General features: G+C 37.3%; 1 protein-coding gene across 31 annotated transcripts in view; it reads left to right on the top strand.

Moving 5' to 3' along the window:
* Nucleotides 1-26,017, top strand: part of TENM3 (teneurin transmembrane protein 3) — a 1,310,258-nt gene that overhangs the window by 585,351 nt on the left and 698,890 nt on the right. Inside the window, exon 1 of one of the 31 annotated variants that reach the window (XM_069013811.1) lies at nt 23,970-24,045. The exons of the other annotated variants lie outside the window; for them this stretch is intronic. The gene's annotated coding sequence lies outside the window, so the exon portion shown is untranslated. Of the gene's footprint in view, nt 1-23,969; nt 24,046-26,017 lie in introns of those variants that run through there. 31 annotated transcript variants of the gene reach the window in all.

A 26,017-nucleotide genomic window follows, 5' to 3' on the forward strand; every position in this document is an offset into this window, starting at 1 on the left:
CCAGAGGAATACTCTGACTCCAGAATTTGCTGGTGTCAGTTTCACTTGTCCTTCACCTGTTACTTTTGTTCCTGCTGCCAAGTGAATTTAGACTGACTACAGATGAGTGCCCTAGCTACTGCCTTGACTTTGTGTCCTTGAGTGTATCCAGCTTTTCTATAAAAAATTAACTTTAAGTTAATAATTTAATTAAATAAGCAAAACCAAAGAACCTTATCTCAAAACAATGGTAAAGTTTCAAGCTACGTATGAGCAGCTATTGAAGCCATACTGAAGTCTAGCAAGTGAGACAGTGTGATTTATGCCATTCCTACATTATTGGTGTACCCTTGGTGTGATGCAACTTATTTACAAACCCTAGATCCTATAGAAACAGAACACCATGAAAAAAATTAAGGAAAATGGTCCTTTTACACACTGCTATGTTAAAATTTTTAAAGCTATTAGATCATCAGGAACCTGAGATGCTAGTGCTGTTTACTTCAGCGTGGGTTTCAGCTAAATTTTAATAAATTTCTATTCAAATTTATTTGAAACTCTTCATGGTGTGGAAGCATGCAAATTTAAAATTGGGGGTTTCTTGTTCTTCCCCCCCCAAAAAAAAATTATTTTTGTGTTCAGCCACTTTGTAGTTTTCTACTGGGACGTCCTTCAGTAACCTTCATTTTCTAGCTGTCAAAAATAAACAGGCTGATTGCACAAGGTTTGGGGAATTTTATTTGTTGTGGTTAAATCTGACTACTGTCTGTGAAGTGCCCTTGATATCATAATATTGTTGGTGTTCTCAAGAACAGTGCTGTCTTACTGAAGACAGGATATTTTCCTTTATAGATGTAATAAGTTTGTTGTCATCAAAGATCATTAGAGTAACAAACATTATAATAAAAACTAACATGCCCTTCTGCTGCTGCCAGTCTTTCCCACAAATGTACACATCAGTGTGATAGGATAATGAAAGCAAATGTGATATAATAAGTTAAGAGCACATGGATATGCAATTCCTGGCTTGTGATAGTTTTCATCTGCAATCAGGCAATTATCTTTCTTTTCTAATACAAGAATTTTCCATTTGTATTTGCATGTAGCAAGTCAAAGACAAGGAGAGTGTAACAGTTTCTCAATCTTAGAACCTTACAATAAGCTAAATAGTGTAAAGCTTTCCACAGGTCATGGGATTTTACTTCAATGGCACCTGAAATGAATGAGATCAAATGATGAGACTGCTTTACCTTCCATTTTTAAGTTTGTGCCACTTCTGCCCAAGGCAGAATCAGCAAGCTTAAAAGTTCAATGCACGTAGAAGCAGAAAAGGTAGAAATATTGCAGAGCAGCTCACTGTACAGTTTATGCTAATAGTCATCTGCCTTTGAACATCTTTTGCATTTTCCATAAATTCCCACCAGATATATACATATATGTGTATGTATATTTATATATACCCATACCTTTCCAGTACCTTTGCTCTTATAGTGGCATAATGGCTAAAGAAGACACTGTAGTGTTTAAAATTTAATGAAGAAGTTTGGTTCACGCAGTGAAATTCTATGAACTTATTTTTACAATAAAACATTGCTGAAATCATTCCTCCCAAGACAGTACTAAAATACATTCTAGATACGCTTTCAATAAAGATGATGTAAAAACAATTAGTAATTTATTATTATCCACTGTCTTTATGTCAAATTACCAAGCTTCATGTAAAAATGTTTTTTTCTTATTCTTACATCAGCTTTTCTTCTGTTGTTTAATGCCTTCTTATTAACATAATGCAGATGGATGGGGTGGAAATAATACATAATAATTTTTACAAACTCTACAGAGTGTTTACCTGTTTCTCAGCTATATCTTACTTGTTTTGCCTAAGGTGAAGCTGATTAAACTTTTGAAAATAACAACATTATCTCTTCAGTAATCACGGCAGATATTTGTATCACTGGAATTTCTAAAGTCTTCTTTTATCTAAGAGTCAGAATAGTCATTTGTTCCCTGTTCAAGGTTGTAATCCTCCTATTTGTAAATTATTTAAACCAGCATGGGATAATATTAAAAAATGAAAATACTCCTCCTGCCTCTTAATAAGGTGAAAAAATTAGTATCCGACTAAAAAAATTAAGGCGTTAATAACAGATCTAATGTCTTAATGTGATCTTTTTCTGAACTGATTACTTTATAAAAGGGCCATCTCTGGAAACTTCATCTGTAGAAAGGCAACTGCATTTCACAGAGCTAAACAAATAGGTCATTAAATTGCAGCAGATGTGCAGATCCTGAGGTTAGCTGTATGTACACCTCACATACTTGTTTCCTTAAGGAAAGCTATTCAGACTTGAGGTTAGCTCCAGCCTGAAAACCAGCTGAGGAGATACACAGATGCTGTGCTTCTCTGAAGGCCAAGGAGCTGCTCTGGGTGTCCTGCCTGTCTGGCTGACCACCCACACTGAGTCGGGCTCCTGTCTGCACCAGCAGAAGAGGGTAGGTGCAGCTACAGGATTCTGCCCACAGGTTGCATGCATGTTGTCTGGCCAGCCAACACACTGCCTTGTATGCTCTCACCCACTGGCTTTCCTCTTTTCATAAATTTAATAGGAGTACCCGTGCACAAGAAAAAAACTTGTATTTTACCCATGTGTAGTATTTATCCACATGCCCATTTTCTGGCAAAGCAATCTCTGTGCCTTTTTCCAGTATTTGGGATGGGGAATTGCAAAGTGCTCTGAGGTTTGTGGAGAGGACTAGGGAGAAGGAGAAGAAAAGGTTGCCTGGAAGGAGGAAGATAAGAAGAAAGATGTAGAAATCAGGATAATATTGCAGTAAATGAGAGTGGAAGGGTATTGCAGCAGTAAGACAGGAACTAGATAACTCAGTGTGAGTAACCAAGAAAGCCTGAATGTTATAGAGTAGTGTCAACTATTTTGTATCCCGTTTGACAATATTGAAATTCTGTCTTCATGGAAACTCATTTTTAAAGAGGGAATAGACTATTTTAATCATTACTTTGAAAAATGTTCCCTCTCCAAATGTTCCCTCCCTGTTCTAATTGTATGTAGTAGTTGTTTGTACTGCCAAGATACTGCACTGTTTAAATCAACATAAGTCTGAGAAGAAATCGGGAATTGTCCATTTGGTCTCCAACAACAAGAAACCTTTACACCACTGTATGCTGTACTTATTTATAGAAAATCTGTGGGGTTTTTTTACTATTTATACTAGTTTTATGCTCTGTCACTGTCTGTTTGAAAATTTTTAAATACTGAAGCATTGATGCAGACATACAATGTGACTCCAAGCAAGTAATTTTTATCTTATAAGGCCTTTGGTCCTTCATCTATTAAATTGGGACATTTCTAATTGCTTCTTTTTACCATTATTTCCTTCCATTTTTCTGTATTTAGATTTGGATTTTTAGCTCTAGAACAGCAGCTAACTTCAAAAAAGTGCAATATGCATACAGTGTATGTTGTATTGTTGATATAGCTGGATGGTAACACAGAGCAAATATCTAATAATTCTCAGTCAATTTGTGATTATATAAACAATTTTTCCACAGATCAAAATATTTATTCTTTTCTGGGTTTGGTTAAGCAGAAATGAGAAGCAAATAGTGGACCTAATATTGAAAAGACTTGGGGTTTTTATTGCATCTGTGCTGATTTGAATCTCTGCATGCTATGCTGTCTGCACACCTAAAATGATTATTTTATGGTTCATGTTAAGGTGCAGGAAAAATTTCATGAGCTTAATCATACTTGAAAAATGTTGTCTATGCATGGAGGATTCTCATAACAGCTGAGCTGGGAATATTTCTGCCATTGAAGAATCCAATTTCTTCGTCCACCTTTCGCCAATGATATCAAAGCCGATATCTTTTTCATGTGGAATACTTTGTGCACTCCTAGAGGTTTGCAGTTCTTAAAACCTCAGAGGTTTCTGATAAACATTCAGATAACAATAAGCTTGCTAAATTCATTTTATAATCTCATTAATCTGTGACCATGTTTCCATTTCAGTTTGGAGAATGGCTGAGAGTACCACTGTGCTGCACTGCTTAAATATTATTATCATGTTTGCTTGTTTGCTGATGTGAGTAACTGTCATTATCTCTGAGGTTTTATATTTTGTACAGATTTTCAGTTTTTGGAAGTTCCTATATTGATCACTCAAAATTCTGAGAAGTCAGGATGTTTTTTCTTGTCTATTCTTTCATTAATTAAGAAAGTAGAAAGTTTTGTAGAAATCCTTTCAATAAACATTGTTTACCCATCTTTTGTGCAAAATAAATCAAAAGTTCCATGTAAATCACATTGTAGAAGTATTATCCTGTCAGGATAGAATTCAGACAAGAACTTTAAGCAAACTCATTAGCACACTAAATTTACACCCGCACCATTAGTCATTACTTTCCAATGTACGAAGTCCAAACCATCTGTACACCGAAATGGGGTGTCCCATCTACCCTGGCAGTGAAATTGCAAAGCCAGTACCAGACAGACGAGAAAGGACACTGCACAAACGAAATATGGATTTATAGCAATGAGCAAGACACACCAAACTGGTCTATACATATCCTGTATTCTGGCATTGTAGAAGCAAGTCAGGAAGCAATGTGAAAATGCTTTGCAGGGCTAGGGATTTTGGTCCACAATCCATCCCACTTGGCAAAATGTGGTTTATGCAGAGTCCTCCTGATTCCTCTACATGCCAGACTGTTCTCTCAACTTTTTCCTGTCTCTCCAAGGACTAATGAGACAATTATCCTTATTCATACCTGGTCCTGGAACAACCTTAAGTGGTTAGAAAAGCAACCAACCATACACGTCAGGCTCTTTTACAGTGTTGGGCTACAACATTCTTGGTCTGTACAGTTTTCAGATGATTCAACTTCTAAATTCTTAGCAAATCTCTCATTAGCGTAAGCAAATTGAAATTCCCAGAGACTAGCAACATGTCCAAATACATGTCAAATTTTGCAGTTTTCGAAGGGCCAATAACAAAAATTCACTGACTCTCTCTTTAAGATTTCAATTGCCTGCTTCGGAGAATGGAAGGTGTCTGAAAACCTAATTTTATGTATTGCTGCTTCATGACAGTGTGAAACAAGGCTAAAAATTTCATGGTTTTGGGGGAAGGATTTTTGACAATGGGAAAGTGCTAGCTTGTTGAAATGTTAAGTTCTTTCCTCAAAAGTCATTAAGAAAATGATGACTGAAAGTTTTGAACTAAAGAGGAGCATAACTCAGTCATTGTTCAAATAAAATAATGACTAGTAGAATAAAACATAGTTAGACCTCAAGACATGTTCTTTACTTCCAGGATATTAATGAAAAGTGATGAAGATTCAGCAATCATGCTTTTCCATTTAGGGTGTGTTCATCATTCTGAGTGTGTTACAGAAAGTGATATACTAACTTTAATTAGTACTATGCGGCCAGACACTCTTGATTTGTGTTTCTGATTGATGTGTCTATATCCATTCTTAAAATAGTTTTATTCACTAGGCCTTCCTTGGCAATGAAATCTCAGAAAAGCCTTGCATGTCAGCAGCAAGAGTCTAGTAGACACTATTCTGATACTATTTCTGTGAAGGAGTTCCAAGATTTCCAATTTTTATGATATTCTGCATCCCCTAGGTTACTCAGTACTACAAAAATATGTATACTGTGTTGAATACGTTTAAAAAATGTTCTCTAGCTTTAACATAAAATACAAAAGAAAAATTAGAAACTTATTATGGCAAATATTTGTTGAAAAGAAAAAGTGCATTTAAAATACATTGCCCAGCAGATAGTAGTATTGAAACAAATTAAATCAGTGGGACCTCTTTTCTGTTTACTTATTTTTCAACCCAAGTAGAGATGCTTGAAATGGTTTTTTATGTCACAGTTTGGGGTACCTTTTTTTAAATTATTGAGAATCAAGAAGGTCTGGAATTGGAGAAAATATCAATCTTGTATTCTTTGAAAAGCAATGCAAGCCCTCTGAGGCAACCAAATACTAGTGGCACCACAACTTTTCAGGCATTTTTCAGTAAGTATGTACTTATTGTATGTGTTTTAATTTAGTTTACCTGTACTTGATAAAATAATAGTATTTATATATTGCTGTTGATGTTATCTTCAAGCATAGCTGTATCTGAGGCATTCTGAATCTATATTTTTGTTGGTTTGTGTGCTATTTTTAGAAATGGCTTACAAATTTCCCACAAATATGATGTCAAAAAACATAGTCCCATATTGTGCTAATTTAAAGATCCCTGGATATACTACATACAGGTCAAAAGAAATGTTTAACTTAGGAAATTATTTGACATCAGAGACTCCTTTGGCACCCCTGAGACTCCTTTAATTTTCTGGGAAACAAGAACATATGAAGATTGTTTCTAGATATATGAGGATGTAAGTCAGAAACTTTATGAATTATAACAGTAATACTATTTTATTAGCAGGAAGTATTGTCCAGTTTGAAGTATATTGACTAGAACAAGCTACTGAGTTGGAATTGTTGTATCACCCATGAATTAAATCTTTTGAGATTAACTGCTTGCATGTGACATTACGAGGAATCTCTCAGCACCCCACAGTTCTTGGAAGCAGTGCTTACATATAAGGGAAGGAGACAATTTCAATTGGTACATTACAGACATTATCCATATGCATGGCTGTAGAGACTGGGTGCAGGGAGAGAGATACAGCCAGTTCCTGCTATAAAACTGAACTGCATAAGACGATAACCACTGGCCACAGCACTTTTCACATGAGCCAAAGATGTTCATAGGCAATTTGTGGAGAACAGTAAATGGAAAATATTCACAGGATATGTGGCACTAGGAGGTTACTAAAGTTCAGTGGTGTTTAGAGCTTTTTGCCTTAGAACAAGTTACTGCAGAGGTTCAGTACCATGTGGTCGCTTGGTCATTTTCGTATCCTATATTGACATCCAGTTAAAGCAATTATTATAAGAGCATGTGCTTGCATATGCCATGTGTAAATTTTGCTGAGGAAAAGACCCTTGAAAAAAATACAGTAGGCTAAATATAAAAATTTACAGAGAGAGAGAAACTATTTAATTTCAGGACATCAATTAACACTGATTTGCACTGTAGTGCGTTTGAAAGTGCATGCAATATTCACATGCCAAATGAATTCATTAAAGACCAGTGTGATTACAGTGAATGTCAAATGAATTAATAACAATGGGACCTTTAAGTGTTACCATTAATTTCACAGTATGTTGCTGTTTTATACTTATGGGCTCTGAAGCTAAATGACACTCTACAGTTGTCCTAGTAGATTAATTGTGCATTAATAATCTATGGGTGGGCCAGCAATCTGGTGGGCACTTACATTTCATTGACACTTGGATGCTAAAGATCATAATTTCTAGTTCTCAGTCAGGAAAGCCATTTTAGCTTTAAAATAGGCTCACATAATTTCTTCTGTGTAAGATTAGGGTTCTTTAAAAGTGTTAAGTTTTTGAATTCTAGGTCCACGTTGAAAGTTAAGCATCATTAAAGAGTTAAACTTTTGTTTGTTTGTTTGTTTCTGTACGTAACTCTCCGCCTGTGAAATACGTCAGGGATTTCTGCCTGCTAGTAGACATCCTGGTCTGTTCAGGGCATTTCTTTTGCTGCCTAATATCTGAGTCTGCTTGAGTTGACCTTTGTTTTGGATGAGGTATTGCTTTTCTTTCTACCTCAGTTTTTTAGAATGAGATATTCACACATAAACAATGAGATATTCTATTTGTGTCTCAATTGGAGTTGATAAATGGGCCATCAATCACATATTTTTAATTTCATCCATTAAACACTCTTCACATCAAATTTCACATGACACATACTTAAACAAGATATAGGAATTCACTTCAGAGTACTTTAAGTTTAAAACGAGAGAAAGTATTGTAATCCTGAAGCTCCTTCTAAATCTAGGAATGTTCCACCTGTTAAACACTCTAGTCAGACTCGGAAATATTACTTTTGTGTTGAACATAATGGTGAGCAGATACTGCCAGTTTATGGTGATGTCACACAGAATATACGCACACAGATACCCAAGGTATAGTTTGGACTTCGTGTTCTGAGACTGCATAGGCAAAAAAAGCAGGTAAGAGAAGCCAGATCATCAGTCAAGATTTATACTTTTAAGGTCTTTATGATCTATACATTGTTGTGAATTCCATTGTATAAATCAAATATTTATCACATAACACTGTGAATAGCAGGAAAAAAGGTAATCATATTTTGGACTTTGCTGAAATCAAAATATGCATTCACAAATTCCCTATTCTTTACCTGCTGAGCTTTTAAGCTCCTACATATTTACATTTGTGTTTGATTTAACGAGTCGAGATTGTCACTTGTCCAAGCTCAGTCAAGAAAAAAACAGTAGCAAAAAATACATTTCAATGTCCACATTTTATTATGAGTGTATATGTAAACACACACACACACTCACATATATATATATATTCCTCTTTGTAGAGGGCTATCTGGATAATGTTTCATGTGTTCATTAAATAGGAGTGGATTTCCCTTGACACACAGGGATGCAGGATAATATTTTGATTGTAAGGGATTGGGTAAATGAGTTTTTCACCCTTTCTATCATTTCATGACACTTTTCTTGTATTTGGATACCATCTTTCTCCAGTCTCCCTATTCATTAGCAACAGCTTTGTGCCCACTCAGTCCCAGCATCACTGACAGTGTCACAGGCTCTTTGGAAACTGAATACTGCCCTATATTTGCTGAGAATATTAGAAGCAGTGGCAACTGTCTCTTCCTCTGCAGCTGATAGCAGTAGGGGAATTCAGCCTACTGAAGTTTAAGACAAGCAGTGAAGGAGTACATTCCCAGTTTTGCCCTTAAAACTGAGTACAGTCTTTTCTGTTTGTCTTCTGTTCCTTCTCCTCTGGCAGGTCATCTAGTTAGTATCCTTGTCCTCTTTCATGAAATGAGGACCTACCTACTAACATATCTGAACTACAAGTGATGAGCAAATCTGGTATCTGGTTGAGGGTTTCCTCTGATTTCATCTAGCAGTTTCTAGCTCAGCAGTATCATCTAGGTAGTTAGCAAAGATCTCAGTTTGGGTTCTTCTGTTCATGAGGGTTTTCACTTTTGAAGATCAGCTGCATCCTCTGTATAAATATATTTATATTGCATGAACTAACTTTTCAGGGGATGAGTGGGGAGATTGTTTCCTATTATAAAAATACTGGATCAGAACCATATGTATATTCTAATGAGGGAGCTCAGAAGCATTCCAAAGCAGAATCCATTTTAAGCAAAGTTTTGATTTGAATTCAGAGGAAGGGCTACAGTGCTGCTGGGTCTTTCAGAGTTTTGGACATGAGACACTATTCCTTCTGCATGCATGTCCTGGGTTGCAGTGTATTCTATTACCATCCTCATGAGCTGTTGAAATCAGGTGGGGCAGTGTTTCCTTGCCTCCTCCCCCCAGACTATCTTTCTGTTAATGGCCCATCATTGTCCTGCTGCATGACTCAGAGATAACTCCCTCCGGACTATCTTCTGTTAACGAGCCTAATCAACACCTGGCCTCATGACTCATTACCCCATTGTGAGATGCTCCACCCAGAGGGAGGAACCAAGCATTCCATCCTGGATATAATCTGAGATTCCAAACACCACAGCCACTCTTTCCACTGGATTTCCAGAGGACAGGAGCTACATAGCCACCCCTGGACCTTCTGAGGAAGAGAAGCCCTTTCTATGGGATCACTGCTTTGACAGAACCACATCCATCACTTCTGGAGGACTGCAACCACCATTTTATTGGACTGCTACCACCACCCTGACTAACAGGGTGTCAGGTTGTATCCTGACTGTCAGTTTAACCCAGTGTTTTCTGCATTTATTTATTTATTTATTTCCCTATTAAATTGTTATTCTGACTTGGTGCCTCCCACTGGTTTGTTTTCAAACTAGTATAATGCAACATGCTCGTTAAAGAGAAAGAAAATAAAAGGAAAAAGAAAAGAAAAGCTTATCTTCCCTTGAAGACAAGAATATCACCCCCAAAAAACTGTCAGAAGTTACCTTTTTTTTTTTCCTACTTCACCTTTTCTCATTTTCTTTTTCAAAGTAAATTCTTCAATAAATATTTACTATTTGGGGTTTTCTTCTCACTGCTCTGCAACTTGGAATACATAAAACTTCCATTGAGGTAAATGGTTAAAAAGACACAAATGGAAGCAAATCTTGGCCCAGGATACAGGGAAATTATGATAATTATCTGAAACATGAAAAGGCTCAATTTTTTTTTTTTTTTGAGAGCTTCAAGGCAAATTGGGAAAATCCTCTGTTAGACCTTCTATCTTGAGCTGTAAGAGATTTTTCAGCACATTGAACTCCTAGATCCTAGCAGAATGGATAAACTCAGTGCCATGTGCATATGTTTTTATCTTAATTTAAAATAAAAACAGTCCTCATTTACTGGGGAGAGGGTGCATATTAACATGAAAGTAGGATACACAGAAGAAGACTGCAGTTTTATTTTTAAGTGACTGAGTGAACTTGAGAAAAAGGAACCCAAACAGGAAAAACTTCCATCTCTTACAGTCATGAGAACAGACATGTGCAGCTCTGTTAGAATCTGGATACTCACCAGGGATCTTACTGGCTCAATGCATCAAGAAGAAATGTCTGTCAAGCTCCTACAAACTTTGGTTTCCCAAACAACTGCTATATGCCAGAACTAACTGCATAAATGCACTATGAATCAAGCATCAACATTGTGAGATTTAAGGATGTTTGTAGATTTTCTTTAAAAATGGTTCCATTTAATATTTTCATCAACTTCACAGGCAGGTCACAACAGCAGCAGAGCACTCAGTAATGCACATTTAATCCTTTATTCTTTTGGTGTGATGATATTTTGCTATTAGAGGAAGTTCAGATCTGATTCTGATGAATCATGACACTTTATCCTATCCAGGAAGGCATTAAGCAGACTGACAGCAAGCTCTGCACTACTGCAGTGCAGCCTTACTACTAGTGTTTCTTCCAATATGTAAAACAGTTCCATGCCTGCTGCAAAGCAAGTATTGTCATTAAAATGATACTTAAACAAGCTCTGTCTTCACTAAATGTCTTAATGCTATAAGCCTAACAGTTCTTTGGGATTGCTGTAAGCTCTAGGGTGGAAGAGTGTTTTATTCCTGCCTTAGACTGCCAGACTTCAATTCCCACAGACAATCAGCTACACCCTCTTTGTGAGCCTGCGCATCAGGCAGCCCATACAGAAGCACTGTGTCAAATGGTTAAATAAATAAATAATGTGCCTTGGGCCTGGAGCCAAAAATGCTCTCCCCTTTCACCAGTGTGAAAGGTAGTAGGAAAAGGCACTTGTGTTCTACTACTAATGGAAAAGACAAAGGCAGTAAGCTCAGTGTGTCTCTTCTCTAATACTACATCACAGCAGCTCACGATGTAGTGTTAAATGTGTCTGAAATCTCCTTATTTTTCCAAGCCTGTTTACCGATGCATCCCAACGCAGATGGAACCTTTCTTCCTGCATACATTAATTCATTTGTTATTTATGCACTTCTGATCTTTGTGACATTTTCTCCTTTGGCCTGCTACCAAGTCATTTTTTATAGATGTTCTGAGAAAAGGTGGCCCTTGCCCTGAAGTGAGCCTCACAAATCCCTGACACACACATATGCATTTTTTATTGTTCTCACATGTTGCTTAACAGTCTGCACTCTTCTTGCTTTACAGCAGAGCAGATGGGTTCCTGTATAGCATGAAACAGATGAGATCTTCAAATCGATTGTTTTATCAACAATCAGTTGTAGATAAAAATCATTTTAATGAGAGAAATTAATGGTGTTTGCAAACATGGTGTTAATTAAAGATCATAGCTTGGTCTTTTTTCCCTCCATTTTCCCCCTGCACACAATTTTTGTTACCCATGACATCTTTCATTATTGACTCATGCCCCAAAGAAAAGGCGATTAAAATCTGCTTTTGTTTGATGTAGCTCTTATTGAAGAAAGAAATAGATCTTTCTGAAGCTTCCTGGTGAGATGAAAGTCTAATTATCTCCACAAATGAAAGGAAAAGCTTTAATTAGGCCTGTGCTGAATCTGCGCACTGTGAATTTGTGCATTGTGATGGATGGAGCTCACATCTCCTCAGTGACTGCAGTTGAAATAATGAAGAAGGAGAAGAGGTAGCCTGGTCCCATGATTCAGCTGGCAGAGCAGACTTGGAGGCACACCTGTGTTGTGAGAGCGTGCCCAGAGCAGCTGCCACAGGCCATGTTTCTGTGCAGTGCATTCGGCTGTTTTACAGCCTCCTCCTGAGCTTTGATCTCTTTTCAGACAGCAGGGGTCCTAACAAATCAAGCTTTTCATGTTTCCCTCAGTTTCACTCTCTTTTGCTTCACCATTCATACTTGAACTCCAAAGAGGACGGATAAAATATTGTGTTTTTCTGAATCAATTTGATCAGCAGCAGACATGACTGAAGTTGGCATTTTGTCTTTTGTGAGGTGTTTTAGGGTTGACTGTGGGGTAAAGGCTGCTAAAGAACCGGAAATTGTATTTATTCATTTTGCCATTTAATTAACTATTTATGTTTTTAACAACATCTATGCATAACACTTTATTTGCTACACCCTTCTTTTTTACAATGCTGTAGTGTCTACCCAGTTAGAAAAGGTGACATTCTGGAATAGTGTTAGACTGCTGATGATCCCCAGAGAGAAATCTGAATTATGACAAATAATGCACTATTCCACATTTTATAACATTTCTGATCTATTTTTACCATGTTGCATGCAGTTTACTCTGTCTTCATGTAGTCCAGCTGATATCAGGAAGGTCAAACCACTACTTACTCACTTCACTTGCAGCCAGCATATTCTTCTTCATGAGTCACAAAGCACCTTTGACATCAAGGGCAGTCAAGGAGTTTACATCTGCACCTTTCTGGGCAAGATAGCAGTAAAAACAGGAAGACACAACTGAAGTCAAAGTCAAATCAGCATCAACAATCTAATATTTTATAATTTCTGTCAGTATATTCTTTGTCATTTAGAATTTGTTGGTTTAATTGTGTACCAGCCTCTGGAACTGAGGAGCTTAGCAGTCAACTGGAAGCATGTAGAAATAGAAGGATACGGGATAAATGACAATGCATCCCCTGTTGATTTGTTTATTTAAGAAAAGGAGGCATCTGAAAAATACAGCAATGCTGTCTTTCAAAGCAAACATTTTGGGAAGTCTTTTCATAGGTAGATATGCAGCATCTATAAAGCCTGAAATTGTTGAAAGCAAAAGATGCTGATTCTGAGTAATTCAGCAAAGCAATGATATGGATTTTAATTTGTACTGTGTGAAACAAATCTCTGGCTTTATCTGCTTGTATTCTAAAATTTTATACATTAAAAAGTTACTCACAAGCTGAAATCTTACTATGTAAATTTTCTCATTTGTTTAGAGACCTTTAAGACAGCTGGCACTTTTCTTAGTCTAAAATACCTTGGTTTATTCTTTCTGCCCTTCTCACACCAGATCCTTTCCACAGTTTCTTTGTGTAGATTTATCTCCTTTGTTTATGCCTTTGCAAGTATCTCCCTCGTGTTAGCACTGAGTTCACAGAGCTGAAGTCAAAAACCTGCCTTATACAATATTCTAATCCTTAGGCCATCAGTGCCAACATCCAAGTCTGGTGCCCTAGAATTACAGGGATGATGGTGAATGTATAAAGGTCCCAAAGCTCAGTGTAGGAGAAAAAAGCTGGGGGGAATACTGTAACACTGAGTGCAGGTCTGAAATAGGGGCACAGCCAGGGGGGAAATGAGGAGGCAGTGGAAGTCTTGTTAGACTGCTGTGCCGAGATGAGGAGCAGATAGTAAATTAGGAACGAGCACTGCAAGAACACATCTGAATCAGACCCTCCAATTAACTGTTCTCTTTCCTTCTTTCAAGTTTGATTTCCTTTTAACCTTTTATTTTATTCTTTTGATCTCAGCATCTTTTTCTTTTTGTTCAAATGAAGAGCAGTGGTGCAATAATTTTTGTTGAGGAGGTGCTTTCATTGTCAGCTCCTGTTTCCAAGCACAGCAAGTGATGAACAAGAGCTGGAAATACTCATGCACACTGTCACTCAGAATATGACTTTGAACAAAATTTGAGAGCTGGGACAACTGAAAATGAAAGCTGTTCTTCCTCAGTTTGTGACTGCCCCTATTGCTTCTTAGCTGTTGAGAATCTCAGCAGATTTTTTGTGGGATTTTGTATGTGCATGTGTGCACAAATACATGTTTAGAGCAATGGAAGTTTTTCTTGTTGTTCTGAAGATTTTCTTGTTGTTCACGTGCCTAGAAGTGGCTTCCATTATTACCTGTTTCATCACTTCCTCGGGGATTGAGGCGAGGCCAACTGACCTGTAGTTCCTTGGGTTGTCCTCCTTGCACTTCTTGAAGACAGGAGTGACGTTTACTTCTTCTAATCTCTGTGATTAATCAAAGATTATTGAGAGTGGGCTCGTAATATCTGCCAGCTCCCGCAGCACTCACATGTGCATACCATCAGGGCCCCCATCCATTTTGCTTAAGTACTGCCTGAAGTGATCCTCTTCCACCAAGGGTATACCTGCCGTGCTCCATATTTACCCCCTGGTTTCTAGGGCCTGGGTTTCCTGAAGGGCAGTCTTCCTTGTAAAGACTGAGGCAAAGAAGGCATTCCATACCTCAGCCTCTTCCATGCACTGTTGAACCTTAAGTGGCAGGCCTTCATTTTCCTTAGACCTCCTTTGGTCCCCTCTGTACATATAGAAGCCCTTCCTCCTGTCTTTGACATCCCTGGCCAGATTCAATTATATTTGAAATTTCTGCATGCTGCTGACACCATATATGTTAGGAAATCTTATGGAATAACTTATATGGAGTAATTTTATTTACTGAAGAGGAAAAAATGAAACATAAACAAGGTTGTAAAACCCGTGTTGGTGCTTTTAAAAGAGATGGGAAAAACAGCTATGATCCTAGGGATTTCACATCAACCTGCAGTGTTTATGACGGGCACAACTTCCTTGGAAACAAGTGGATATTTTAGAAACTGTGGTGTTTTGAAGTGTGCCTGGTCTGATAACTATAAATTTAAAAGACCTGCAAAGGAATATAGCAGCTTTTCTTTATTTCTCCAGCAAATTATTAGTTTACTTGCCCATTCTCTGAATACTAAACTACAGACAGGTAATATATTCCAGAGTTTATAAGTGTATACTAAGATATTCTATAAATAATTTAAAATATATTCAGTTATAAGACTTTCAGTAAAAGGTGGAATGCTACAAAGCTGTTCCTTTCATACTTAAAGAAAGAAGAATTAAATTGAAACTGCAGAGAAAAACAAAGCCAAATTTTCTGTAAATTATTCTATCAGGTTATGCTCTGGCATTCTTGAGAATACCATACAGGTAGGCATATAAAACATGGTTCCAGAACCACTAAGATTTAAAGATGTTGTTGAGCTAAATCTAAGCAGCAGGAAACACAACATATTGAAGTTCCTAGAGATTTTATATTTCTGATAGTCACACTTCAAATCACTCTTAGTTCAGGGTTTTCTAAAGAAGCAGAAGGTACCCAATCTGGAATGAATATGACATTTACTGAATTTCAAATAAATTCTGTATATGTTCACCTCACATTACCCTGGTATTTTGGTTCTAATGTCAACATTGTAACATGCTGTTGTACTTGATCTCCTACTTGGTGTGAAATTAGGCAATTTTTTTTTTCTTTTTTTTGCTCACAATGTCACTACACAAGTTTGGAGCTCAATAAAAACTGAAATAACTGTATTGGAGAGCCATAAAATTCGGTAACTAACTAAACTATTATCTTTATTAAGAAGACAAATAAGGAAGTAGTTCTTTTTCACTCACAATTAAATTCTTTTTCACTCATACAATTCATGCAATTAAAGAAAACCTTTAAATAGATATTGTTCTCACAAGACTCACAGGTTCCATAGATCTTGAAATCTTGGTATTCCAAAATTCCCTGAAATCCCAAGGTATGTAGAATTCAAAACCAAATTTTGAATTCAGTGCAAAGTTCTATTCTCCTGGGAAGCATCGTTGGCTCTCAAATCCAAAAAACTCTGCCTTGGGATCTTCCATTTGTTATTAATACTGTATATAGCCCTTTTTCATTCAACTATGCATTTTACCACATTTATATTTTAATTTTTTTTTTTGTTAGAAGGAATACCAAACAAAGAACATGCTCCTGTCAGTTTCTGCAGTCTTTAGGATGGAACTGATACAGCCCACATAATTCCTTATGGCACTGTGATATTACAGGGAACCGTTTTCTTTCTCACAACCACCAGCTGCTGTATGAGAGCTGAAGGGTTTCTCAGAATCCCTTAGCCTTATGTTTCCTTATCTGCAGTTCATTTTCATGCCTGATTTCCCAGAATTTACTTAACATTTTCAGAAGGACGTCATTCACCCACTAGTTGTAGCTGGATTTGGATTCATAACTCTTTTGAAAAGAGAGAGTGATATGATTCTCCATACCACCAACACATGATATTGTCAGATGATAAATATTCTTCTCATCAAAATACGACAGAAGAACTGACTCGTCCCATCCACCAGAAAACTCTGAACCAAATTAAGGATGAACATACTGGATGCTCTTTTACAAAGATAGGAAATGGGACTAGCCATCTGGCACCTCTTGAGGCTCTTTAAACACAGAGAATTTTTGCAGGAGAAAGCATAGCTGTCTTCTGAATTCTTCCCAGGGGTTTTAGTTTGGGGATTTTTTAATGGATTTTTACCATATATCTGTGCTTTAGATGAGCAGCCTTATTCTGACTTAATGCCAGCAAAATTTTGCTGGAGTTTTCTACTGAAGTAGGTCCTTGATGACTTGTTAAGGAACCTAACAACTTTGCATATTGCAGAGAAGGCATTCAGCAAGGTCTTGGTTGCACCCATTATAGCTTCCCCATTTGTAGCTGGGGAGACTGGCAGCATGCTGGGATCCCTTAGCATTGGCTCTGTTCTGGAAATGTTTGTTGTCTCTCTTTATGAGGTGCCAGCTTTTAGCTCTTGTATCTAGAAAGAAATGATTAGTGGTAATCTCTGGGTTCATGTTCTGTTGTTAGTTAAGAATTCAGTGGGACCCAGTGCTTTATTCAGGGGAATGTCTTAAGAAGCTGAAATCCAGTGATGTCTTCAGGGTTTGAAACCACGTCCTCACCCCTTCTGGTGCATTGTTGCAGAGATAACAGCCATAATTGCAAAATAAACTGAGCTGACTATCAAAAACTTCTTTTTTTTTTTTAAATTCACACTGTATCTGAAGAACGGGCTCTTTTTTATTTCAGGTTTCTTTGCAAATAGAAATATTACTACCTTTTCTAAGATTGGTCCACCAGTGGTTGGACCATACTATAGTTATGGACAATACTAAGCAGAACAAACAATCAATGTAAGCCTATGACTAAGTATATTCTGTATAAATATAAAAATGAAACTTGCCATAGCAGGTGGCTCATGCTAATCAGGAGCTGCTGGAGGTCATATTTAAGATATTATGCAAATTCAAAACTCAAAAATACAGACTATGAAATAATAATTAATTACATTTGCACTTTGATTAAAGATTAAATCTCAGTATAATAAAAAAAAAAATCATGTCTTTGTATTGCCTGATATAATTAGGCACTCTCCTAAATGACCAAACTTAGAACTGCCTATTATGTCCTAGCAAACCTGTGGGAGAGCCTGACATGTGTTTAGCAATCATGGGGTTTTTTGTGTTCATCAGAAAAAATCATTTTAAAACAATGTGGGAGGGGCAGTCCTTATCTTTAAGGCAACTGTTGGATAATTGACCTCCTTTAGCATTTAATTTCTCAAACCTCTAGGAAGCTTAATTTTGAACATCAAAGGGGTACCTGTAGAAGAAACTGTTCCAGACTGGTGAGTAAACAAATTAGAGTTAATAGGGTCATTAGCTTCTGTGGTAAAATTTCAAACTGGGTATTCCTCACTAAGGAATGTAAATGTCAGTGTTTTTAAGTCTTCGAAAATATAATTAGACGTGGAACTTGAATACAAATGCTATTTGTATTCAAGTATTTTGCTACATATCCTATTAACAAACAATGTTTTCCATATTTTATGGGCATTATTTTATTAAACATTAGGGAATCCGTTGTTCTGGTCCTATGCATTGCTTGCCAAACAATTAAAGCAGAAAGAAAAAAGGTACAAAGCTGCTTAGTCAATAGTATGCTGTAAATATCAAGGATGCTGTGTCTTCTGTTTGATATAAAACATACTAGCCAGTTACCTTTAGAGTAACAACTGTAGATCTAGTTAACCCTTAGACCTCTATGTAGCAGTATAAGAGCTTAAAAAAAACCCAGAAAACCCACACACAGAAAAACCCCAACCCAGAACCACAAAGATGATCTTCTCATCTGTACTTTCTCATGGTTCTATGGCTACATAAATGGACAATTGCTGATTGAATTTGAAAGAGAGAATGCAACAAATTCAATTCTTACATCCTCTCATTTCACTTGCACAACACTGAAGTCTTTTTCTTCAATTATCCTTGCATACGGTAATAGAAGTACTGCTCCCTTTCTTCCACCAAGCTGACAAGTTTCTAGTCCAGCCACATTTCCACACCTTTGCCCACATACCTGCTTGCAGGCTATGGATCCTTGCGTATCCATTCCCCTGAAATTCTTGCTTTTAACTGTTCCCAGCAGCAGCAAGCTCTTGGAATTAAGGGTTGTCAGAACGAGTTCCCTTTTTCACTTTGCAACCCTTGGAAATTTAAAACTGTGGGGTTTATTCTGTATCTCTAGGAGGTCAGTACTCAACAATGACTTCTTTTTAAACCAGAAAATCACCTGCTGCTAGAAGTGTTATCTTTTAAACAGGTAGAGAGGAAAATTTCCTCATGAGGAGCAATAACTTCAGGTCAATCTAAGAGTTTGTGGAATAAGGACTAACTGTCAACACCACAAATGTGTTTAGCGTAGAAGGAAATAAAATATTTGCTAGAAGTGTCCAAGGAGAATCTCAGAAAATGTTTAGACTGGAAAACTGCAGATGGCCAAGCACATCCAGAGGTAAATCACCTTCTCTCCATGAAAACTGATTTGTAGCAGCAGGGTCTGAGTGAGTATTACAGTGAATTCTACCAAAAAACCAGAAGGATGGGGGAGAAAAAGGCTTTTTAAATATATATATATATATAATATATATATATATATAGCTATATCTGTGGTTACAAGCATAGCATTCTTAAGTCATTAGCCTGAAGAAGCAAAGAGTTTAAAAAATATTAACTCTCCTCACTAAATATAATCATGAAGTTTAAGAAAAAAAAAAAGGGGGGGAGGTCCCATTTGTCTATCATAAATCATTTTGTTGTGATAATTTTGTGATTTGGGCTGATTTAATCTTTTAATCTTCTATTCTCCCTCAATGGCAACAATTTCTTTTTGCTTAACACAAATAAAAGTAAAAACCCCTTCAAATGCTTTTTATGTAATGTGAATCATGTTTAAGTGATGTTTTGAAAAAAAACCTTGTCCATTAGAAGCAAGCTTTTTGCACTAGGCGAGAAGTTATAACTGAGGTTTTTTGCAAAGTGGTTCTAGTTACTGTTTATTATCACTCTCTAATGCTGTGCTTCAAATAAGAATCTTTAGCTTACCTCCATAAGTGCATCTCATAGCATTCATTTTTAAATAACCATTAGTTTTATTTCAGCCTCCTACAGTGTTTTTGATAGAATGTTTCTATTTTCACACAATAATAATTTATTTCCCACTGTCAACCAGAGTTTTAGACAAGTATGACTCCATTTCTCCAGCTTACTGATTTTACTCATGGAGATGAAACAGTATCAAATCGAGATCACATAACATCTATGGCAAATTTGGGATCACATGCAGGTCTCCTGATCTTGCATTCTATATGTATTCAAGGGTAAGACTCATTTAACCTAACTTAAACCAAACGAAAGTTAGGCATGTGGTTCTCCTTCTCTAGGCAAGGCCAAGACACATGCCTCCCAATGACAGGTCAGCTGATCACAAAACATTGATAAGGTTGGCAAGAGAAATCATGGTAAAAGTTTATTTGCCGTTCCACTAAGGTGGAAGATAAATGCTTCTGCACTGTTCCATTAAAATGTTTCATGGTCCAGTATGTCTCGCCCATAAATGTAGTAAGGGAGTGCTTCTGGTATGATTTTTCATTCTTTGATTGAAATCTTGACTATGAAGTATTCTGAAAAAAATATCTTTCCCCCCTTATTTTAGAATTCTTGACACTACATCACTTATCTGGACATAGTGGCAATGCTACTTTCAGAACTTAAAGTAAAAGCAAATAAAAAATAGAATAAACATAGTGATCTGTATATTGGAATAAGATATTTGTTTGTACACTTTTGGCACTGTTCCAGTTTGGCCAAATTTAGAAATATATCCTCTGAGAGAAGGCACAACCACCCCTTCCCCCCCAGGTTCGGGAAAAAATAAATTTTCCTCGAAGGAAAGTGAAGGAGATAAAACTATTTATTTACCAAACACACGGGAAAAGGAAAATAAGGGTAAATAATAAAATGTTTCACTGTAGAGGAAAAAACCTGGGATAGCGTTAGAGTCCTCCCTTTGGTCTCCTCGGCTCTGGGGCTTGGGCCAGGGCCAGGCCCTCTGTGCCCGATGGAAAGTCCTCCCGATGTGCTCTGAGGTTGAAAAACAGTCCAGTATAAAAGGGAGAAAATCCCGAATTCCAGAGAAGGAAAAACAAAGTCCAGCTCTCAGTCTCTCTCTCCGGAGAACAAGAAACTGAAACAACTGGCCAAAAGCTGACTGGAAAGCAGCAAGCCGGGTGCTTCCTTGCTCTCCTCCCGCAGCTGGGGAAAAAAAAACCTGCTATCTCTGTGTGACCTTGAACAAGCTGCAAACTGCCCTGAAAAAGTTTTGCTCAGTTTTTCCTCCCCCCTCTCAGGCTCAGTTTAGAGGCATAGAAAGACACAGAAATTAATTTCTGGGCATAGGCAGCGATATGGGATACACATCATAAGGTCACCCCAAGACAGGCGCTCAATTATTTTTTAAGGAGTTAAATAATAGACACAAGCAAGTATTAATTTCTTCAAAATAGAGCATAAAATAGCAAACTCAGAATGTACTTCAAAAAAAAATACTGAACTATTCAATAGAAATTAAAGGCAGATGGAATTTATTCCAATGGCTATTAAAATGCAATACACAAAAGGATGTCCTTGATTTAACTTGTTACAAGCTGTAGACCTCCATAGCAAGCTGGAATGCTTTAACTATAGTTTAACCACTAATACCTAAATGAGTCAAACAAAGTTACAAAGAATGTAACTTTCTATTGCAATTTTTAACCTATATCCCAAATATGTTTCATTGCTTTTTCTTTCCCATAACTGTGCTTGATCCCTATCTAAGGGGTTATGTCAGACCATACTAAAAAGGTTTGACACCAGAGGGTGCAGAGTTGCTATTCCATAACTTCAGCACATCATCTGTAGGATAGCCTGACACATATAATCAGGAGAGGTGGTCTTGCATTAACCTTTTCCACTCCCAGAAGATGAAATGATAATGAAACAACAAAAACAGATAATGAGGCAAGGAGAGCACCATTCTTGTGATTATGACTGAAAATGTGGGGCAGGGGAGCATCTGAACAACTTTGTGCAAACTTTCAATGAAGCATTACTAATTCAAATAATAAATGGAGTAGATATATATATGTAAATATAAACCCAGGCATGGGCTGAATATAACACCTAGAACAGGAGTCTGTTAAAGGAAGGAGTTGGTTTTTTTCTTATGACTGGCTACCACTTGGCTGACAAACAACTTCCCCACAACAATAATAACATGTATCATTACTTTGTGACTTGATTCAGTTGACATCCATAGGGAGAATGATTCAGTGAAGCACCTGAAAACCCAGAATCTAACAGTTGTAAACAACTAGAACATTTGGTTTGTTCAGCATGGAGGAGACTGAGGGGAGACCTCATTGTGGTCTTCTGCATCTTCATGAGGGGAAGAGGAGGGACAGGTACCAACCTCTTCACTCTCATGGCCAGTGGCAGAACCCAAGGGAACAGCATGAAGCTGAGTCAAGGGAGGTTTAGGTTGGATATCAGGAAAAAGTTTTTCACCCAGAGGGTGGTTGGACACTGGAACAGGCTCCCCAGGGAGGAGGTCACAGCACCAAGCCTGACAGAGTTAAAGAAGTGTTTGGACAATGGTCTCAGGCACACGGTGTGTCTTGGGATGTCCTGTGCAGGGCAAGGACTTGGATTTTAATGGTCCTGGTTGGGTCCCTTCCAACTCAGCATATTCTGTGATTCTATGATTTGCTTAATGCTGTCTCTGCTGAGACAGGATGTGTGTAACTGTAGCCTACAAAGACTGATGCTATGCAGTGTTAGCAAAATGGAGAAAATGCTGGTTGACTTTCATCTGTTACTTTATGATCTGGCTTTTCTGGCATGTTTCTACCAGTAAGAAACTACTTCTCCACAACAGTTCCTAGAAAAAGGTCAAATATTCAGTGGAACGACAAAGCAGATAGCTAAAAAGGTACAGATAAAAAAGCAGCCACAGCTAAATTTGTGCATACTGAGTTAAAAGCAAATGAGAATCTGGCTACAGTGCAATTCACCCCTGGAAAGAAATGATGGTATCAGTTAGCTCAAGAAAGCAAAGATAAGAGTAAAGCAAAATCACATAGGCTAAAGTTTATTTCTGAAAAGCTGGGTATTGTTCAAATGATGTAATGTTAATACCTTTCCTTTGTTTTGTCACACTGACAATTTGCACACACCAAAGACTCCATTTATACTGAACTTAACATCAGTGCATTTTGAACATGAAAGCCCTGGGCATCTCAGGAAGTTTTAAAGCTTTTTTCTTAAACCATGAATTAAAGTCACACTTCAAATTGTGCTGCATGTGTTACCATGTTTACTTGTGTCTCTCTGGAGTTTTTAACAGCTCAAAAAATACGTTTCTTCAATGGGAAGCATATGACACTAGGGCCTTTTATCTGAGTGCTTCAGAATCAATCAAAAGGCATGATTTGAGCAGCCATGGGCCGAGGCAGGATTCATCTGTTTGAGTCTCTGACCCTGGTAATATACTGCTTGAGTGACTCTACTGCACTCAAGCCATGTCCTGTAGGACTTACCATGAATTACATTTGTGTGTGTCTATTGTAACTCACCAGCTTTTCTTATGCTGAGAGGGGTTTGCTTTGTTTTTTTACCACTTTTATATGACAGTCATATCACTTACTACTTTCAACAACAATCTCTTATAAAGATCATAAATAGTTTTAGTATTTACTTGTGACCCATTATGCAAACCACATATGTATTGCTTCATTGTACGTAGAAATAGTTCAAATTTTTTTTCTTATAACAGTAATTTGAAATTGTTTTTGTATAATACTTTGAAATACTGATTCAAAAGAAAAGAAACCTGACACACAATGAAAGGAAATAGAGGCTGCAGAGAATGTTTTTTTCTTCAGGAAAAAAAAAAGACACATAAAAAATGGATACAAAATTTTTGATATTCATAATCTGTACTGTGTTTTAAATGCAAATGGTGAAAGCTGAAGTAGGCACACCACTCTGCTCAACTGTAATTATATTTCTTCTTATGGATAACTGATATGGAAAGATCTGTTAGTATGCCCACTCAGGATTTCACACAGGCTGAATAGCTAATATAAAAGGGTAATGTGGTTGACATTCACACAAATGCATTGGACAGATTTCATCATGTCACACCTGTGTGTTTTAAGGTACACTGGAACTGTGCAGACTCTTTTCACCATTTCTGTTTCTGCTTCTCTGACACACAGGCTGGTATGCATATATTCTGTCTGCTGAGATACTAGATCCTGCAAAACTGGGTATATTCCTGACATCTAGGTGCAATCCATCCTTCTCTAGCACTTTCCAGGTAACTTAAGAGATAACTTAATAAAGGCTTTCCAGAGCTAGCAAGATTTGTGACCATTCTGGTTTTATATCTCACTTCTTCAGAGATAGTAATGGAAAGAGGGAGAGATCTGAGCTTTGAATAAGTTCCAGAAAACTTATCAAAATACAGTTCACTTTAGTTCCTATAACCAAGATATATTACAAAAATAATAAACACCTCATACTAAGCATACTCCGTCTTGAGAATTTTGCATTTAAAGTCATATTCATTTAAGAAATTCCTTATGTTTCCTGTCTTCCACTTGGCTTCTCCAAGCATAAGCGCTACCCAGACTTCCAATTTCTTTTGTCTTGTGATTCTCTTATCAGATTAATTAGATAATTAATTATTTTGCTTATCCCGCTCACATTTAAAATTCACTGACAAGTCAGCCAAACAGAAGAAGTTTTATTGCTTTACCCACGATCTGTATGGTATCTATTTTATCATTGGTACAAAGACATCTAAACATTATATTACTAGAGAGGCTAATTTCCATTTTTAAAACATCCCTGGAAAGAATCTAGTGCCATAGATGACAATTTTACAACTTTAAATAGGCAGAATCAGTCACAGATGTTACTTGGTAAAAGTAAATGCGAAGTGAGCTCAGATTCTCCATGAAGCATAGTTCTATGCCAGTTCTCTTCCCAACGGGATGCTTTTCACTCCCTAATTTATCAAAGAAGTGCAGGGGAGGTGGGATGATTGCTTTTTTACCTTAATAATTGATTGTGATTTTATATCAGTGTGTGTCCTGTGAAATCTGCAGTAATAAAGATGAATGCATTGCTGGCCTGGAAACACAAGTTTACAGTGATACCCTACACATTCGGCCTCTTAGATTCAGTTATCACTTCATGGTCACAGGACTACAAACGTGTAGAACTGTGCAGGGCAGAAGTTAATTTTTCGCAGTATCTGGGACAGGGCATAGTTGGGGGGGCGGGGGGGGGTAGGTAGGATACAGACATCATTCCCAGGGGAGGGGCAAAGCAACTCTCTTACTTCCCAGGAGAGAGGGGTCCTTCCAGTGAAGCAATCATGGCAGACAGAGCAGGGGGGTAACTCTGGTCCCGACTCATAGGGAGCAGTTTGGATGCCGTGGCTGTGGCCAGGTCGAGCTCTGCACTTCTCTCCTTTGTACCCTTTTGTTACTAATATTTTTGCCATTATTGTCCATTTTCTTATCTCATTGCTGTTGCTGTTAATTTTTCTTATTGCAACCTGTGATATTTGCCTTTTTTGCCTCCAATCCTCTCCAATCCCATGCAGCAGGCAGGGGAAGGGGGAAAAAGGGATGGGGAGGGCAGAAAGAGCAGCATCTGATTTTGGAGTGTGGTTGGGGCACTAACCTGCGAAATACCATTTCTAAACCATGAAAGGTACCCCTTTTAAAAAATAGATGAGACCTGTGGGATGGTTCTGTTAATCAAAAATTATTTCAAACTGTATGAGCATTGATTCCCTAATATACCTTGACAGATCTAAGCTCTAAGGGTCCTTTGGCTTCAAAGATCAGCAAGTTTGACGAGTAATACTGCCCCAAAATTCCATCTGTTTATGAGGTTCCAAAAGATTGAATTCAAGTCCTATGCTTAGAAACTTTTATATTCTTTAATTTTGGGCGGAGGGGGGAAGACTTTGGTCTGTTTCCCCAAAATATTTTGTGTCATTATCATAATTGTAAATCCATGGCCTTTATTGAAACTGCCAATTATGGTTACACATCTATTAATAGTTGTAGAAAAACTAAAACCAAGTGAAACTTTGAAGAAGTTCATCTCAATTAATATACCACTTTGATTTTGGATTGTGAATAGCTGCAGCTGTGTTTCCTGACAAGATGAAAAACAAAATACAATTAAAGGGGTGGAGTGGAAGAAAGAAAATAAAAAAAAAATACAATTTAGGCATTGATAACTAGAAATATTCAGTACTATGCTTATTA

Source organism: Aphelocoma coerulescens, chromosome 4 (genome assembly GCF_041296385.1).
Source record: "Aphelocoma coerulescens isolate FSJ_1873_10779 chromosome 4, UR_Acoe_1.0, whole genome shotgun sequence".
NCBI classification, from domain to species: Eukaryota; Metazoa; Chordata; class Aves; order Passeriformes; family Corvidae; genus Aphelocoma; species Aphelocoma coerulescens.